The 20,254-nt window shown below is 36.3% G+C and overlaps 1 protein-coding gene across 1 annotated transcript in view; it reads right to left on the reverse strand.

Annotated features, from left to right (window-relative positions):
* Positions 1-20,254, reverse strand: part of Sgcz (sarcoglycan zeta) — an 895,063-nt gene that overhangs the window by 53,336 nt on the left and 821,473 nt on the right. The gene's annotated exons all lie outside the window — the stretch shown is intronic.

Raw genomic sequence — 20,254 nt, forward strand, 5'->3', positions numbered from 1 at the left:
TTTCATGAGACAAAGACCTGGATCTGTAAGAAATCACTTTATCAACAAGCATTCTCTCAAGCACTTGTGCTCACAGCTTTTATTTTGGCTTAATGGCAGCATGGAGAGAGCAAGCACAGCAGGACACCATACCTCAAGAAGCCTAACCCTTTCTCTGAAAGCTTTAAACACACACACACACACACACACACACACACACACACACACACACTTTCTAAAAATAAAAATCACAGTCCAAAAATGTGTTTTAATCTCCCCTTCAACTGTTAAAATGTGAGTTAGAAAGGGATTTCTTTTGTACCCCTAGACTGCAAAGCAGCATGTGGGTTGGTGCAACAAAGCACAGCTGTGTCAGCTGGGCCTTCCTCCTGGTCCTGGAACAAACCAGCATCTTCACCAGTCAGCGCTGTTCACCCAGCTGGTGCTGAGGGTTGGGTGACTCTCTCCCTCAGAGTCTCTGCTCTCTCTTGTATTTCCTTTCATGCCTGAGTCAGAAATGCATGGAGAGGCAGCCTGCATTTGATAGACTCCCAAGACATACACTTTTTGTTTTTAACATATAATATTCGATCTAAGTAGAGGTGGTACGTGTCTTTAATCCCAGCACTCAGGAGGCAGAGATCTCTTGTGAGGTGGATCTCTGTGAGTTGGAGGCCAGCCTGGTCTACAGAAGGAGTTTCAGGACAGCCAAGGTTACACAGAGAAACCCTGTCTCGAAAAACTAAGCCAGCAAACAACGACAAAAATGACATTTAATATTCAACTTTATTTCTATTTTACACTTGGTGATTTCTATGTGGTGTGGTATGGTGTGATGTGGGGTGGTGTGTGGTGGGGTGGTGTGGGGCGTGGGGTGGGGTGGTATGATGTGAGGTGGGGTGGGATGTGGTGTGGGATGGTATGTGGTGGGGTGGAGTAGGGTGGTGTGGGGGGTGGGGTGTGAGGTGGGGTGGTGTGGGGTGGTGTGTGGTGGGGTGGTGTGGGGCATGGTGTGGGGTGGTGTGGTGTGGTTTGGGGTTGGGTGGTGTGGGGTGGTGTGGGGTGGTGTGGGGTGGTGTGCGGTGGGGGTGAGGTGGGTGGGGTGGTGTGGGGTGGTGGGGGTGGTGGGGGTGGTGTGGTGTGGTGTGGGATGGTATGTGGTGGGGTGGAGTAGGGTGGTGTGGCGGGGTGGGGTGTGAGGTGGGGTGGTGTGGGGGGTGGGGTGTGAGGTGGGGTGGTGTGGGGTGGTGTGTGTGGGGTGGTGTGGGGCATGGTGTGTGGTGGGGTGGGGTGGTTTGGGGTTGGGTGGTGTGGGGTGGTGTGGGGTGTGGGGTGGTGTGGTGTGGTGGGGTGAGGTGGGTGGTGTGGTGTGGGGTGGTAGGGGGTGGTGGGGTGTGGTGTGGTGGGGTGTGGGGTGGTATGGGGTGGGGTGAGGTGGTGTGGGGTGGTGTGGGGTGGTGTGGGGTGTGGTGGGACGTGGTGTGGGATGGGGTGGTGGGGTGTGGTAGGGTGTGATGTGGTGTGGTGTGTGGGGTGGTATGATGTGATGTATGTGCATGGTTGTGTCTGTGTAAGCACTCTGAGCTAGGGTATCTGTATATGGATCAGGCTCTACTTCAGCTCAGTCTTCCTGTCTAGCACCCTATCTCCCCCAAGTGTCTACATCATGTGTAATTACTTGGGACTCAGCCACAATCTCTTGCTTCCCCACCCCATCCTGTCGCTGGTAGCCATCACCCCATTTTCGTTTTCCAAGATGATTATTTTTATTATATATTACATTAAAATTTTAAGAAAGAATAAATCGTTTTTTTTTCCTGCACTTGGCTTAACAGAAAACACCTAAAATACTGTCCTCCAGATCAATTCATGCTATGTTAAATCATGTAATTTCTTTCTTTTTAAATATTGAATAGTATTCTATTGTATGCATACACATACACACATAGATATATATGATCATACAAGAACATCATTATATAGTGTGGATATATTACATATATATATATATATATATATATATATATTCATACTTCATCCACTGGCAGAAACTAAGATTTGTAGTATCCCTTGGATATTGTGAAAAATTGTTTTAATGAACAAAAATTTAGATATGTGATGTATAAGTAAACCTATATATATATCCTAGTGATAGATGCATAATATTGCTATTTCATTTTTAATAACTCATCTATAGCATTGCATACTAGTATTACTCTTTTATATTTCTACCTACATTATTCAAATTTGTTTTTCTGTATATTTTGAACTTTGAGCTTTTAGACATTAACTATTCTGACAGGGCTGAAATGTCATTGTTCTTATTTTTTTTTTACTTAATGACTAGAGATTATTTATATAACTTGTTTTAAACATGTGTATTTCAGGTTTTTAAAAATCTGTTCTTAAGCTTTTAATTCTCCTGCCTCATCCTCCTAAATTTGTGACCATAAGCATTCCCTATCAAGCCTGTTTTTTTCTAGGTTGTCTTATTGAACACCACATTTGGAGTAGTAATCATAGTATCAGTTTTTTTTTTTACCAGTCACTGTACACCAGGCTGTAAGATAAATGTGTAATTTTCAGCTGAGCAGTCCTGCACCATCTCAGACTTGTGACTATATCACTAAAACAATAGGGTGGGGATTGTAATATCCAGCTAACAAATAATGGTGTCTATCTTTAACATGACACAGGTGGTTTTAGTTTGGAAATTAAGTTTGATACCATGCTAAATTTCAAACTATTCAAAGTTCAAGTCTATACAGTTATTTTATGGTTATTTTGTAAAATTTGATTTCATTTATTTTAGCTTTCTCTATCCTCACATATCCCTGCTCTTTAACTGAAAATATTTTTGACCTTTCTATCTATAATGGAATTAGAGAAAAGGTAACAGAAAAGAGAGTTTCCTGACCCATATCCCATTTAATATAATAGATTGTGATGCAAAATTTCTGTCACTTTTGAAGAATATCATTAAGTAGCCACTCAAAAAGTGAAATTAAGTATGATAGTACATGTTAAAAGAATTTTGACAGAGTACAACATTATCTTGGAAAATTCTTAGAGGGTGATTCTTCACAGTATTATAATCTGTAGTATCATATGTGTTCAGTAAATTACTACACCCATTCTTAATAAAGTTTTGCATTTGAAAAACAGATAAAATAACTATAATGCAGCCCTTCTCTGTAAACAATGCTCTGCTTTATAATCACCTTCATGTACCCCATCCAACGATTTTCATGCTCTTACTCATGATTTCCTTAAAAATCTATCTCATTTTACAGGAATACATACCCATGTCTTAAATCTAATATTTTTATGTCTAATAAAGTATTCTTATGTCTTAGAATCTACTTTTTATCTATTTCAATGTAGGTTTACTTTACATCTGCATAAATTCATCCTGGTAAGTTGTAATTGTATGCAGTGTAATAAGGACAACCCTATCTTGATCAGCCTGTATTGTTACCTGTCACTTTTGATGAATACAGAGTTATCAATGATAATTATACTTTCACATAATGTTGGAAAATTAGAGATACATGAATACAACCAGAACACCAATGTTTTGGATGTTGTGTGTCATGTTTTCTTTAAATAAAGGCTGGGTCAAACAAATATTTCACTTGCAAGCAAATATGCTTTGAAAACAAATTTTCTAGATGAAGACATTTGACAATAATTGTAATGATTTTTTTGGTGGGCATGTAAGTCATATGAATTTAAGAAGAAAATGTCATTTCAGAAAGTATAAAGAGAAATGCTGACATAATGCTCCAAAACATGACCATATTGAAATAAATTATTTAAAATGTGTTTGTCTGAATGAGTCCATTTTATCATGGGGCAAATTGTTAAAGTGATCTTTTATAATAACTTTTTTAAAAATTATGAATTTTGAATCACTTCTGTTCATGAAGTGATAAAGACCTCAGTTAATATTTTAATACTTCCACTGGAAGTCCATATAGATTGAACTAATAAGATATTACAGAAAAAAATCAAGAGCAAAATTCTCATACATATTAGCTATTCATTACTAAAGTGTTCAAGACTATGTGAACATGGCTGAAAATAACAAGAAATTATAATCTGCTTTATAAAGAAATATTTTTCTTCTGGCCAAATGGATTCAGATTTACTCTCACTTAAAATAATATAAAAACATGAAATAGTTGAAACTTTGACTTATAAGACACTGAATTACTATAACAAAATAAACCAATACCTCCAAGCCCGAAACAAGCTATTAGGCTACACTATTAGGACAGATTTGTACCTTAGGGATGTATGAAACCTTCTGAGCATATGTGAAAAAAGGACAAAACTAAACCTCACAGTCCATGAGACTTTGATACCATATTTAGGATGATTTCTAGAAAAGCTTAGAATAGGAAATTATGGTTCAACAATTACCAATACCACTGTTTTGTCTAAGGTGCTTCAAGGGTGGGAGACAGAGAACTCAATCTATTTTCAATTAACTTCACTGTAAGCTCATGATTTAAAGATGGGAAATTATGTGGACATGGGAAGAGAAAGAAATCCAGACCCTTGAAGTCTGAAAATATAAAATTCTAGCACAAATTTTGTGAGGCTTACCTACATAAAGGTAATGTTTCTTACATACAGTGTTTTCGTTAGTGTTATGATTGCATCGATGAATCACCATGGCCAAAAACAACTAGGAGAAGAAATGGTTTATTGTTTCATACTTCCATATAACTTTCCATCATTGAAGGAAGTCAGGGCAGGAACTCAAACAGGACAGAGGCCTGGAGGAAGAAACTGATGCACAGGCCATGGAAAAATGCTACTTTTTGGCTGGATCTCCATGGCTTGTTCACCCTGCTTTTTTGTAGAATCTATGACTACCAGCCTAGTAATTGTTCTGTGAACAATGGGATGGGTCCTGCCACATCAGTCACTAAGAAAATGCCTGCAGGCTTCCCTACAGCCCTATTTTATGGGAGCATTATTTTCAATTAAGGTCACTCTCTCTCTCTGATGACTCTAGCTTATGGTAAATTGACATAAAACTAGCCAGCACTTATAGCAAAATTGTCAAATCATAATATTAAAACAGCAATTAATCATTTAAAACCTGAGCATATACAACCTTGAGTATCACCTTATTCATTTCTCTTAGTATTTTCCAGCAACCTCACAAACCGTTAACTGTTATTTACAATGAATTTCTTGTAATTCCATTCACCTGTGTTAAATGGCACTTTATAGAAAGAGAAAATAAAGGAGAAAGAAAAGAAATGGAAAAGAGAAAACAAATGGAAAATATCAATGAGGAAATTAATGTTTTATAAGTATGTAGCTAGATTGATATGAGAAAGAAAATTTGAAGACAAATTATGTCAGGTATTAAATAAATTAGCTTTGATAGTTATTTAACAATCAAAGAAAAATATAAACAACTTAAGATAACACAGATGAAATGAAAATTTTTCTTGGAAGACACAAAGTAACATGGCAGTTTCAAAGAGAAAAGGTACATCATTCTGTATTCATGAAAGAAGTGGATTTTTGTTTAGAGCCCTTTCCACAGAGTTTTAAGGACTCAATTAGAAGACAAACAACACAATTTAAGAAGGAGATCATCTCCAAATAGATTGTTTTTCACCATGTAAATTATATTTAATAAACCCACATGCAGATTCACCCATACTAATAGCTAAATGGAAATTCAATCCAAAAGCAAGGATTACTTACACACACTGTTCCCAAAGAACAGTGTTGAAAAATTCACAGAAGATTTAAAATACATTATTTCCAACTACTTTTAAAACTGTCAGTGACTTCAAATAAAAATATTTGGGTCTGGGAGATGGCTCAGAACACTGGCAGCCTGGATTTGATCTGCAGAACCCATTTAAAGGGAAAATTGACTCTACAATATGTCCTCATATTCTCATGCAGTCCTGGCTTGTGCCTCTACCCTACTAATAAAAATATAAAAACCTCTAAGAAAATTAACTACATAACTACACAGTCCCACACCTACTTATCTACCAAAGAGAAATCAAAGGTTAAGTGATAAATAAAAATTTGCCCAACGACAAGCCTAGCGGCATTGTAAACAAAATCTTTCACATGTTCTTTACCTGTTGAGTGAAGAATCATGTAGCACGATTAATAAAAATCCAGAGACAGATTTTGGGGTTCAAGATGAAGATCAGAAAAGCAAAGCAGGCAAGCCACTAGAGAGTCCTTACCTCTAGAGAGCCTCTACCAAGGCTCAGACCAAAGCAAGGTGGAAATTTTGTCCCAAGTGTGACTGCAGATTGACTGATTCTGGTCTCTGCACATTTTATATCCTTCTGTCTTGCTGATGTTAAGGGCATGCACCACCACCACCCTGCCTCTATGGCTCACTAGTGTGGGGCTGGGATTAAAGGTGTGTGCCACCACTGCCTGACCTCTATGGCTAACTAGTATGGCTAGCTTTGCACTCTGATCTTCAGGCAAGGTTTATTTGTTAGATCATAAACAAAATTATCACCACAGAATCATGTGACAAAGACATTCATCAATAGTATTTTAAAATAAAACTACTAAAATATTGAATCATGTTGTAGCAGTGATGCAGCTCAAAGATGTTCGATTGATTCAAAGAAGCCATGGGAAATGGAAATGGCTAATGGACAGGTACATGTGGTAATAAATGTTGCATGAGAGTGGATTGAGGTGTTCTAGTTCAACCATGAGTTCACTTAAAAATTATTAAAGTAAATATTTTAAAGAGTAAACTTTAGCATTTGGTAAATATATTACATGAAGCCACCAAAAATTTCCCTAAGGAAAATTCAAGATCCAAGTGACTTTCCGTATGTAGTAATCGATCTACCTAAAATTTTCTTTTATTGTGTATACCTTATCATTTGGGCTGACAACAACAACAAAATAAATGATTTCAGTGCTAACTAATCCTGAAAATGGAAGTGGGGAGATTATGTCACAACTTAGTATGCAGCAATTTGAAGCAAATATTCTTTTCTACAAAACCAGAAAGCTACCATATAAGGACATATCTCCACAAGTCATCATTTCATATTAAAACAACACCATAATTCCTGAAGTTATGAGGGGTTGAAAACTATTTAAGAAATCATAATCCATAAAAATCTTGCTCTATAACTTCAAGACTTGTTTTCTCTGTATTTAGAAATCAATCAATATACACTACAACAGAATAATAAGAAATAACATCCAATAATCTCAGTACTTAGAAGAACACTGTCAGAATTAATGTTCCATTAATTGTAGAAGCCTTGCTAAACTGGCAATGGAAAGTGACTTCCTCTACCTGAATGGCCAAGCTTACTCTAGGGAAAAGATTGATCTCAATGTAAGAACAAGGATCCATGGATTACTTAAGAGACTTCAAAGAGTTAGTTTAGAGGATGGGGATATGAAACAGATTCTGATAACCAACCATTGACAATTGCTGCTGTGACTATAATGGGACCTAACCAAGTAATTAGAGAAATCTCTCAAAAAGACAGGAAACATATTTGCTCCTATGATGCCCCAAAAGTTTCACTGCCCTGTCAACACTTTGACTTTAGACTAGTGACAACTACTGTGTCTCTTGCTTCCAAGGACTGAATAATAATTTTGCATTGATTTAAGACACTTGGTGTGTGGAAATATGCTGTATCAGCTGGGGATTGTTAATGTGTCAATCCTGTCTAATTATTTCCTGACTTTGCCCAAAGAAAAATGTGAACAAGGGTCATTTGCAGAGAATCTTTAATACCTCTCCTTGATGAAAGCTGTTCATTCTATAATAAAGCTTCACCGATGTGAGAATAAATGCAATGCTTGATTAAAGTTTTTCTATCTAATGTCTCCTTTGAAGGCGTTTTATGATTTATGGGCCCACCTGCATTTTGTTGTATTAATCTAGTGAAGAGGTTTATATTAAATTTTACTTCTAGATGTGCAAATTCATCTTTCTCATTCCTAGGAAAATCTATCTTGACACATTTTAAAATACTAGAAAAACACATTTATTTTAGTCTTAGTTTTTGCAGGTGATACATTTGTGCCTCTTTGACATTTTATTAAAGTTAAACCTATAAAGATATATTAAATACACATCATTTAACAAAATTTGGATGTGTGCTGTAATATCAGAAGGGAGCTAGAAATTTGTTTATTCGTTTCATGAATAAGTAATTTTATTGGGACAACTAATGGCATGATCACTTATTTTGGGTTAATATAAAATGTTTTCCATTTCTAATAGTAATAAATCTCTCTTTATTTTCAATAAATAATCTATAAGATTCATATTCTCAAACAAGGATATCTTTGGCTCATATGCACATTATATATGTATATATATATATATATATATATGACTTTAGAATCAATTGTAAGTAAGCTGCTCTATATGAATTCTTTACATATTTTCATAGATATTCTGAATGATAATATGCTAAAGTTGCTTTAATAATGGGATATTTTGATCAGATAGTCTATTGCTGCAATACAGAATGCCCAAATTTACTACATCTTTAATGGTCCGAATTTAACTACATTCCTTGATGGCATATTCAAGTTGCTATAAGAATGGTCATCTAAAGTTGAATACAGGCAAAGGACATTGGAATGAGTACTAGGAAGATGTACTCAGCTGAGACATGGATTTTACCATCAAAGGTCTTACAGATTAGAAAGAGTTGTGGATAAAGCACTAGGTAGTTACAACATAATCAGTATTTATAACAGGATGGACTAGAAAGTGCCCCGAACACAAGGAAATTAAGGAAGAGTTGCATTGAAGTGAAGATTGAAGCAGAGAATGGAAATGTAGTGTTTCCACACTGATCACTAACATTGCCATCTGGGGAACTGAAATTATTATTGTTCTGTATTAGGACATGTGAATACCATGGACAGGAGGGGGGTACATGGTAAGCTGTGAAATAATCCTTCTGTACAGTGTGACTGTATATTGCCTTCATTGGTTAATATAAAGCTGACAGTCCAGTAGTTGGGCAGGATGTAGAGGTTGGATAGCATAACACAGAGGACTCTAGCAGTAGGCAGGGTGGAGTAAGAGAGGCAACAGTCACCAAGGAAACAGGACTTATAGAAAACAAAGTAATAAGCCATTAGCCATGTGATCAAACATAGATAAGATATATGGGTTAATTTAAGAGTTACCTAGTAACGAGCTTGAGGTATTGGTCGAGCATTTGTAAGTAATATTAACCCTCTTTGTTGGGTTGTTGGGAACAGATAGTCAGGACCGGAAAACTCCACCTACATAGGCATCCCCATTCTTTCTGCTGTAGCTGGTACTTACAGTTGTATTATTTTGCTCTTTAGACTCATCAAATTTTTATAAAACTGGGTTATTTTATATTAGCTAACACCAATGCCTTTATTTTATATACAATCCACTATTAATTAGAGTATAGAGTATTAACTTTTTCCTTATTTTATTTGAAAGACATATTAATGAGAAGGCCATGCCTACAAGTGATACATTTTAATTCTTCCCATCTGTTTTTTTAACACTGATGCTGATCCTCCTTGCAAAAAGTATGGTGTAAATGTTGTTTTCCCTGCTGGTGCTATCTGGCCTTGTGAATAATTGTCACTTTGAATAGATAAAAGACACAATAGGGGTGATATTTTAATTGGGATAATTCTTGTGAAGGTGCTTCTAGAGAAGATTCTGGATGAATTAAGAAACATGTGTTAAAAATAAGAAAAAAAATACACACACACACACACACACACACACACACAAAAAAAAAAAAAAAAAAAAAAAAAAACATGTGACATTAATGTATGCTGGCATTTCCAATTCAGAAAGAACAAAGAGGTAGGGAAAGGAATGTTCTCCTCTATTCTCATATGTAGTGAGATATTCATTTTGTCTGCTTCTGTGGCACTGACCACACCCATTGGGGGTGGAGCCAGGAGTGGAAGTGACCTGGGAAACTAGGTGTCAGGAGGAGCAAGGGAGTGCTCTCTTGCTAGCAGGGAATGGAGAGGAGAGCATCTGGTGGAACCTGCTGGTGTTCATCTGTCTAGATTGCAAGTTATTTCTCCATGAATAAACATCTATTTGGCCTATTTGTTTATCCTTATTAAACCATGATATCTGGTGTCAGAAGTGGGATCAGGATTTTCACGGGACCTGAGTTTCACCCAGGCAGCAGACACCATTCCCTTCCCCCACCATCCCTGAACAGGCAGTTGCCTTGCCTATCTAGGAAGACACACCTCAGCTTGTGAGACGTTTGTATCTGCCCCACAACTCCTTTATATCCACCGTGGCCATGGGCACCATTATGTTATGAGTATACTTTACCCCCTGGCTGGTCTTGTCCCACCGTCTGCCACAAATAACACACAGAGACTCTGTATTTGATATAACACTGTTGGTCAGGTACTAACTTCTTATCGGCTAGCTCTGTCTTAATTATTAACCCATTTCTATTAATCTAAGTACTTCCACGTGGTCTTATCTTACTGGAGAGAGGGGCTGGCGTTCTTCTTTCTCCATCCTCCATCTTCAATCTCCTCCTTACTACTTCCAGAATCCTCCTTGTCTCCTAGTCCTGCCTATTTTGCTTTCCTATTAACCAACAACAGTGCTTTATTCATTACCAATAAGAGAAATATAGTTACATAATGGCCTCTCCCATCACTCATAGAGCTGTAACACCTTTCTCCTCAGTAGTTGAAGGTTCTTAACTTTGGATTATATGACCTACACCAGTGGAACCTTAAGTTTTCAAATATTTTGAGTGAGAGTCAAAGTTGTATTATTGGATATCCTGTTCTCAGTTTTTGGATGTGGACTTAGCCAAACTCAACTTGCTTCAACCTCTCAAGTCTGCATACACTTGGTTATGTGAGTTTATACTCCCGTCCCTTTACCTGGTAAGAAAATCTCTTAATAATCTTATTGTTTACCTATCTATCTGTCTATGTATCTATCATTTGTCATCTATTTATATATTTATCATTAATCACCTATCTATCTCTATATCTCTGCCATCCACCTGTCTGTCTATCTATATATCTCTACTTATCATCTATCACCACAATTTATTAATCATCTATCTTCTATCATCTTTCACTACATTTTAATCTATTTTCTGTCTGCCATCTACTTCCTATGTCTTATAATTTATGCATCTATTTTCTATAATTATCTTTTACCTATCTATTATTTACCTATCTATCATTTATCTCTATTCTTTGGCAAAAATTCTAAATTATTGTTATTCAAGTTCACTAAGCCAAGATTAGCCTATGGTTCAGTGTAAAGAAGAATATTTCTTCTTTAATGAGCTAGTATGCTTATTGTATCAAAGAGGATATTTTTGTTTGTTTGTGACCTATGTTTTTAATTAAGTCCCCATCCATCTTAAAAGCAAATTTAATTCTCAGTTTTAAATATGGTCTTATTGTGGAGGAATTGGGTGGTAAATTTAAATAATTTTTTTCTTAGTTGTATTATTTCTTTAAAAAAAATGCATGTTTGTCTCACCTGATTATATATAAGCATTTGAAATCTAGGATGGTATTTCTACTAAGAAAGTAAACCACCTAAATTTTCTCACAGTAAACTCTTATGATAGCTTCCTTTATTTTATATGGAAATAATTTGCCCTTCAGATAGGTCAAGAAAGCAGTTCAAAATTCTTTATCTAAGCATAGATGATATAAAACCCATTTTTTTTTTTTGTTTCCTAATTTAATGCTTCTTCCATTCTACGATTTTCTAATTAACTTTAAGGTAGGGTTAAAAGATATTTTGTGCTGGTTATCTTTTGTCTACTTGACACAAACTGGAGTTACCTCGGAAAAAGGACACTGAATTGAAACATTTCCTCCATTAGATTGGCAAGATCATGTGACTTTGTCTTCCCTTTCTTGAAAGGGAAGGCCAAGGTTACTGTAGGTGCTGCCATTCCTGGGCAGGTGGTTCTGGGTAATATAAGAAAGCAAGCTGAGCAAATCAGAGAAAGAAATCCAGTAAGCAGCTTTTCTCCATGGTTTGTTCTTTCATTCCTGCCTATAGGCTTCTGCCCTGAGTTCCTGTTTTGATTTTCTTCAGTGACTGTTACTTGGAAATGTAAGATGAAATCATTTTTCTTCCAAATTGCTTTTGGACATAGTATTTATCAAAGAAATAGAAAGCAAATTAAAGCACATTTCCTGGCTTTAGCAAATCTTACTGTTTATATTTTTGTATAGTACAATATAGAAATTAAAATTTGTATAATTTGGTTCTATGTATACAGTAAACTTTAATTTTGAGAAATATGTGCATATTTCACCATGAGCCAGTCATTTGATACTATCATAGCTTGCTAATTAAAATATGCATAAATATGTAAATATTAATAAATATAATTACACATGGAAAAACACATAAAATTATTCTTTAAAATATTTAAAAAAATCTTGGAGGGTCTCAAAATTTGTAGAAAAGAATGAAGTATTTTATTGTTACAGTCACATTTTGGTGGATTTGAAAAGATCTCATGGTGTGACTTTTATTGAAAGGCAGCTAAGTATGAAACTTTTGTTGAAACCATGTTTGTTTCCTGTGCATTTTCATGGATTCATTTCATGTGACCAGCTATCATTTCCAGATGGCGTCCTCAGGTATCCTGTAACTGATAGGAACATTAATCCACAACCACATGCTTCAGAATAGCGAAGGCATTTTATTTCTATAAACAAGCAATTTTCTCCATCCCTATTCCTTTTACTTAGATAAATCTTTTGTGTCTGTGTCTTCCCAACTTTGAATTCATAGTTTTGAAGATGGTGGTTGATATGGGAACAGGACTAGTTGCTTTTTTTTCCTAATGAGACAAACAAACTATTCAGCATGGCATGTATGCCATAGGCACATGAAGCTAAAATTTTACGTATAATTTTGTAACACACTTAAGATAGATTGTCTAAACTGAGTCACTAGTCACTTGTCTGACTAAATTAAAAAGTATTGTTTATAATATTAACATAAAAAACGATATCCACTAAGTCTAGGTGATGGTGGCTACTTTAAAAAGTTAGTATTTAACATTTTCTATTTTTCTTCTTGGCTTAAATTAGTTTGAGATGCAGTCTGGCTTTTCCACCAGAGTATGAAATTAACTGTCAATCAAGTTTCACTTAAATAGTTTCTCAATTTAAATGCAAGATTTGATAACCCTTGATGAAAATGTCTGTTCACTGATTGAGTTTCTTCATAATTAAGAGCTCTGCTCATCATTGTCTTTAAAACTATCCTCTCTACAATGCAACAGCAGCTAGGTCTCCCCCATCTTTTCTCTCTTGAAAACAAAAAAGCAGTATAAATAACATATGTCAGGAAAGAAATGTTATTGTACAATATTTAGCATTTAAACAAAGAAATGTTATTGCATAATATTTGGCATTAAAAATCTCAGGCTTAAGTTACACTTGTGTGAGAAGAGTCAACATTATGAAACACTTTTTATATTTTCTATTAATTTTTTATAGTAATTCTTATTTAATTAATACCCATTTATTTAAAATCCTCAGTCTCTACTATGATTTTCTATATATGGGATAATAGGCATTCCACTATTAAACAGAAGGTAGATAATTCAAGATAGGTTGGTTACAAATAACTCTGAGCTTATATACTTTGTTGAATTAATTCTGATCACCAAAGCCACCGTCCATAGACTGTAAACTTAGGTGGCTTTAATAAAGGATCTCCTTTCCCCCAATAGTTGAGCTTGTTTAAAAGCAAATGATGGAAAAGCATTTTGGGGTAGGATTTGTGCAGCTACATTGAGTTTGAACTGGCTGACGGTGATGATGAGCAAAATTCTTTTTCCCAACAAGATTTTCATGCAACAGAATAAAGTGAAATATGTTGAATTCCTTTTATACACAGTGGGATGCTATGTTAATGATTACTCCTCACAAAGAGAAAATGAAACTGAATTAAATCTAATCAAGTTCCATTTACTACAAAAGTCTAAATGCCCATATTCACTGTATTTCTCACTAACCATGTTTAGCTTAACATAACAAAATGCCTTTATTGCACTCCATTATTTTGGAAGTTCTCCAGACAACCAATCAGCACTATTGAAAGTTTCAGATACTAAATTTCCATGCCTATTTCAAAGGAGATCAGATAATTCAAAAGAAATATGCATAATTAACATGATTAACTAACATTGGAAATGTGTGTATCACATTTTTAACATTAATTGCATTGATTTCAAGTAGAAATCTGTTAGCATGGAACATTCAAAAGGTGGTAATTTAGAACTCTGTGTAGAAGTGAAATTACAATGAGAAAATGTAAGTAAGCACAGAGGTGAGAACAAACATAAAAAAGAGAAACAAATATGAAGAACTAAAAGCAAAAACATGTTCCTTAGCTACATTAGCAGCTTACAAAGGAAATAAACAATGAAAGCACATTGCTTTTCAAGTAGTCAAAGTGGCCATTTTGCTTTACTGTATCAAAATCATCCTCACATTAGAATGGGTTTGGATATTTCCACTCATATTTTATTAGCATGAAGATTTGTGTTACTTTTATTAAAGGCAAATTGGAACAGTTAATCACATACAGATTGCTATTTGTTTGTTCTTTAAAAGAATTATTAAAAATTGATTTAATAATTGACTGGAAGCTTATCCCATAGGAATGCTCCCTGTCTTTGTACCAAGTGTTTTTCCTCCAATGTTGCTGATGTTGGCGTTATGTATAACAATAGAATTTAGCCGGAGGTAGTGAACAGTGTTTCCTCACCATGTACAAAGTGGTTGATAATTAAATAACCAAGCAATATAGTGCTGTTTTAATGTTTACATCATGCTTTTTGAATATATAATAAAAGAGAAAATGTTTAGAATAAATAATGGGATAATATACATTTATATCTAATGAGAACTTCACTTTTATCAACATACATTTTATGTTTGTGTGATATATAAAATAGAAGTCTTTGTAATGGATATGTGTAGTCAGTGAGTAAATAATTAGGATGCCAGTTATGATATTTCCTGAATTTCACACATTCATACAAATAATATAAGATAATAATTTATAAGAAACAATGCATCTCATGAAAACTTACAAAAAAGTAGATGTTAACTTTTATTTGAGTAAATATATTCTCCCCTCTTTTCTTATGTAAAATGTAAATGTCTTATGTAAAATGTCTATGTCTTTTAGCTATACAAAAAAAATCACTCAAAGTGCTCCTGATACTTGATATAGCGTTCTTGCTTTGTGGGAGAAAGTTCTTACTATGTCTGTCTCCTGCAGTAGGAATGCCTTCTTTATACAGGAGCTTTACAACCCCTTTAGTTTCTCTACTTTTTAGGCTCTGTAGCAACAAGGAGCCAGCTATGTTTCCCATCACCCTTTCTCAGATGGTTCACAGCAAATGGATTTGAGTGAGATGTCTTGTTCCTGAGCACCTTTCTAGAAGACAGCATTTTGGCAGGACCAAGAAAATGAAGGCACCAAGAAAGTATGAGCAGAGTGATATATGATGACTTCTCTACCATCCAGTGAGACATTGTTATTTCTCCAAGAGTTCTAGAACTCGGTCCTGGAAAAAAAAAAAACAATCAGGGTCCTGCCTGTATCACCCTGAGTTAGTGATGAATAGTAATGCCAGATATTTCTGCATTATTTATTCCAGATCTCATTCTTATAGTAGTAGATGATGTGCACCAGATCTGACAGAGCAGATAAACACAGTCAAAACTTGGTATTTCTCCCTCCCCAAAGCATTAGGAAGCCACCGGAGATCTCCTTTTCCTACATGTAGATAAAAACCTTCAGCAAACTAGCAGGATACAAGATAAACTCAAAAAAATCAGTAGCCCTTCTTTTTTCAGACGACAAAGAGGCAGAGAAAGAAATCAGAGAAACATCACCCTTTACAATAGCCACAAGCAACATAAAGTATCTTGGTGTAACGCTTACCAAACAAGTAAAAGATCTATATAATAAGAACTTTGTGACTCTAAAGAAAGAAATTAAAGAAGATACCAGGAAATGGAAAGACCTCCCATGCTCTTGGTTAGGTAGGATAAACATAGTAAAAATGGCAATCTTACCAAAAGCAATCTACAGATTCAATGCAATCCCCATTAAAATCCCACCACAATTCTTCACCGACCTTGAAAGGATAATAATCAACTATATGGAAAAACAAAAGACCCAGGATAGCCAAGACAATCCTCTACAATAAAAGAACTTCAGGAGGCATCAACATTCCTGACATTAAGCTCTACTACAGAGCTATAGTTCTGAAAACAGCCTGGTATTGGCATAAAAATAGACAGGTAGACCAATGGAATCGAATTGAAAATCCTGATATTAATCCACGCACCTATGAACACCTGATTTTCGACAAAACAGCTAAAATTATACAATGGGGCAAAGACAGCATCTTCAACAAATGGTGCTGGCACAATTGGATGTGGGTGTGTAGAAGACTGCAGATAGACCCATGTCTGTTGCCATGCACAAAACTCAAGTCCAAATGGATCAAAGACCTCAACATCAATCCAGCCACATTGAACCTCTTAGAAGAGAAAGTAGGAGGTACCCTTGAACAAATTGGTATAGGAGACCGCTTCTTGAGCATAACTCCAGGGGCACAGACACTGAAAGAAACAATTAATAAATGGGACCTCTTCAAACTTAGAAGCTTCTGTAAGGCAAAGGACACAGTTGACAAGACCAAACGGCAGCCCACTGACTGGGAAAAGATTTTCACTAATCCTATATCCGACAAAGGGCTGATCTCCAAAATATACAAAGAACTCAAGAAACTAGTCAACAAAACACCAAATAACCCTATTAAAAAATGGGGTACAGAACTGAAGAAAGAATTCTCAATGGAGGAAATCAAAAGGCTGAAAGACACTTAAGAAAATGCTCCACATCCTTAGCTATCAGGGAAATGCAAATCAAAACAACTTTGAGATACCATCTTACCCCTGCCAGAATGGCTAACATTAGAAACACCAGTGATGACTTATGTTGGAGAGGATGTGGAGAAAGTGGAACACTCCTCCACTGCTGGTGGGAGTGCAAACTCATACAGCCATTTTGGAGATCAGTATGGCGGTTCCTCAGGAAAATGGGAATTAGTTTACCACAGGACCTGACAATCCCCCTCTTAGGCATATACCCAAAGGATTCACATCAATGCAACAAAGACATCTGTTAAACTATGTTCATAGCAGCACTATTTGTAATAGCAAGAACCTGGAAGCAACCTAGATGCCCTTCAATTGAAGAATGGTTAATGAAGATGTGGCACATCTACACAATGGAATACTACTCTGCAGAAAAAAATAATGGTATCTTGAAATTCGCAGGCAAGTGGATGGCACTTGAAGAAACCATCCTGAATGAGGTAACCCAGTCACAAAAAGAGAAACACAGTATGTACTCACTCATATATGGATTTTAGAACTAGATCAAATAATCACCAGCCTATAATTCACATCACCAGAGGAACTAGGATACAAGTTGTATTCTAAGAGATTCATATAAAGCCCCTCACCGAACTGGGAAGGGACGAGTCCCCCAGACCTCAGGTAAAGTGGGGGAGGACAGCTAATGGAGAGAGAAGTAGGAGAAAATGAGAGGGAGGAGAGGAAGGCATGTGAGACCAGGAGGATTGAGCCTGGTTAGGAATGGAAAATAGGAAGAGAGAGAGAGAGAGAGAGACAGAGACAGAGAGAGAGAACATAAAAGAGGGAGCCAATATTGGTTTGAAGATAAAGTTGAACACAAAGAAAGGTCGAGGGAACTACAAGACTGCTCCCAACTAACAATCTCAGCTTCCGTGGAAAGGCTATCATAAATGCCCTTCCCAGAGAGTGAGATCAACAACTAACTTCTCCATGGAGTCCTCAACTAATGCCTGTTGAAAACAGGAGCAAACACCCATACATAAACACTGAGTCGAACTAGAACCCAGAAGCAGATGGAGAGGGCAAGACCATGTGGTAGAAGTACATAGAGACAGCTTACCTGAACAAGGGAGGAGCTAAGGGCCACTAGACTGATAGCTGGGAAGCCAACAGGGGACTGACTCGGACCCCCCTGAATATGGGTCTCAGCCAGAAGGTCTGAGCAGTCTAAGAGACCTCATACAGTGGAGCCAGGATGTATCCCTGGTGCACAAAAGGACTTTGCAAACATATCCCCCATGGAGGGATAACGGCCTTATTCTAGAGATAGGAGAGAAGCCCTAGTCCCTACTTCACAGGACCTGTCAGGTCTACATGACCCCAACTGGATGGCATTCCCCTACATATGGTATTGTGGTGGGGGGTTGGGAGGGGAGGGTGTTTAGAGTGCATGGGAGAGGGTAGAGAGGGCAAAAACGGAGGGAAGGAGGGAGGGAGGGCTGGAAGGGAGGGAGGGAGGGAGGGAGACAGAACTGGGATCGACATGTAAAATAATAAATTAAAAAAAAAAAAAAAAAAACGCTTTGACTCCAAAATTTAAGTTGAAGAACAAGTTACTGGGGAAAAGTATTTCTATTTTTGTTTCCACAGAAAATGAAAAGATGTGGATTCCTTCCAGACTAATGTGGTTTGATCACACCAGACCGCCTGAAACAGAGTACAAGCTGATCCTACATTCCAAACAGCTGGACAAAACAGCCCTACAGACTACAGCTAGGATATCTGAATCTTCTTCGAATCCCCCAAGACAGCGCCCCTTACCAGCAGGAAGTAGTTTGGAAAGAACGATGCCCAAATTCCCAAATATTGTGTATAAATGTTTGTTTTCATTTAATTGGACTTTGTTATATAAAATTAAATAAATAAATAAGATAAATAAATAAATAAATAAATAAATAAAAGAAATGACTTGAAACTTTTTCTCAGAAGTAAAGGTAAATGGAAAGTTTTCAGCGGAAACCTCCACCCTACTGGCCAAGACTCATCAAATTATTCTACAGGAACTATAAATAACCTTTAGATATGACTGTTATTCTTTTCAGAGGTGACAAACTTTAATAGTCATCATGTATGAGCCTTATCAAAAACACGAAACAATCCAATACTAACAAATAGTCCAAGAGCTTTGAAAACCAAACTGCAATAAGGAATATATGACTTTAAGAGAAATTGGCTGTTTCCACACATTACTTCTAGTAAAATGTGTGCTCCCTGGATGCAGGTTATAAATAGAATCAATTGCATTTCTGTATTATTAAGTCAGGAATATACCCATTATACCAAGAACAGAGAAGATGGTAATGTGAATGAACAGATACAATTAATTTTGGCCAATGTTGGGATACATCAGATTCAAGGCATATCAGTTCTAATAACAGAATTTCTTCAATAGGCAATACAAATTCTCTGGAAAAGAGTTATTCAAATGATAATCAAGGTAAGTTAATAGAGATTATGGGGAAAATCAAAACTATCAGAACTGAACAAAGAAAATAGAAATAAAGTAAAATCTTGCTGTATTGTTGAATAAAGATGACAGAAGATAGAATCAGTGAATTTCAAAACATGCTCATAGGCTTCTCTGATCTCTCTCTTCACTGATCATGGCCCAATCCATCAGTCTCACACCTAGAGCTGCAACAGAAGACCAGATGCAAACTTCCATTCTTCTCTGTCCACATTGCCTGTGTGCTCCACAGACCATTTGTTCCTAACCTCTTTCTCACTACTCATCTTGGGATCCCAGCCTCCCTGTAAACATAGCAGCATCACAGAGCAATAGACAGGAAATAGCCATTACACTCTCCAAAACTAAAGGGAGATAAAAGAAACCAGGGAACAAAACACCATCCAATAAAGACAACCCCAATATTAGCCACTAGACCTATAATCAGCCACAAAATAGATGTCAAGATACCAGTATAAGAACACAATCAATAACAGGACAGATGTCTCCTGTAGAGCCTAGCTACCGTAACACTGCAGGTCCTAAATATTCCTGAACATAACCGACACACAAGAAAAAAGGTTGCAAAACCATTGAAGATAATAGTGATTCTTCACAGAAGAAATGAATACATCCCTTATAGAAATCCAGGAAAAACAAATAGTAGGAAGAAATGAACAAATGCCTTAAAGAAAATCAAGATAACACAAATGGTTGAAGGAAATAAATAAAACTGTTCAACTAGAAGTAATAAAGAAAACCTGAAGGAGATGCCTACAAAGGAACGAAAAGTGTAAAGAACACCAAACAAATTGAACCAGAAAA

Source organism: Phodopus roborovskii, unplaced genomic scaffold (assembly GCF_943737965.1).
Source record: "Phodopus roborovskii unplaced genomic scaffold, PHOROB, whole genome shotgun sequence".
Classification (NCBI taxonomy): Eukaryota; Metazoa; Chordata; class Mammalia; order Rodentia; family Cricetidae; genus Phodopus; species Phodopus roborovskii.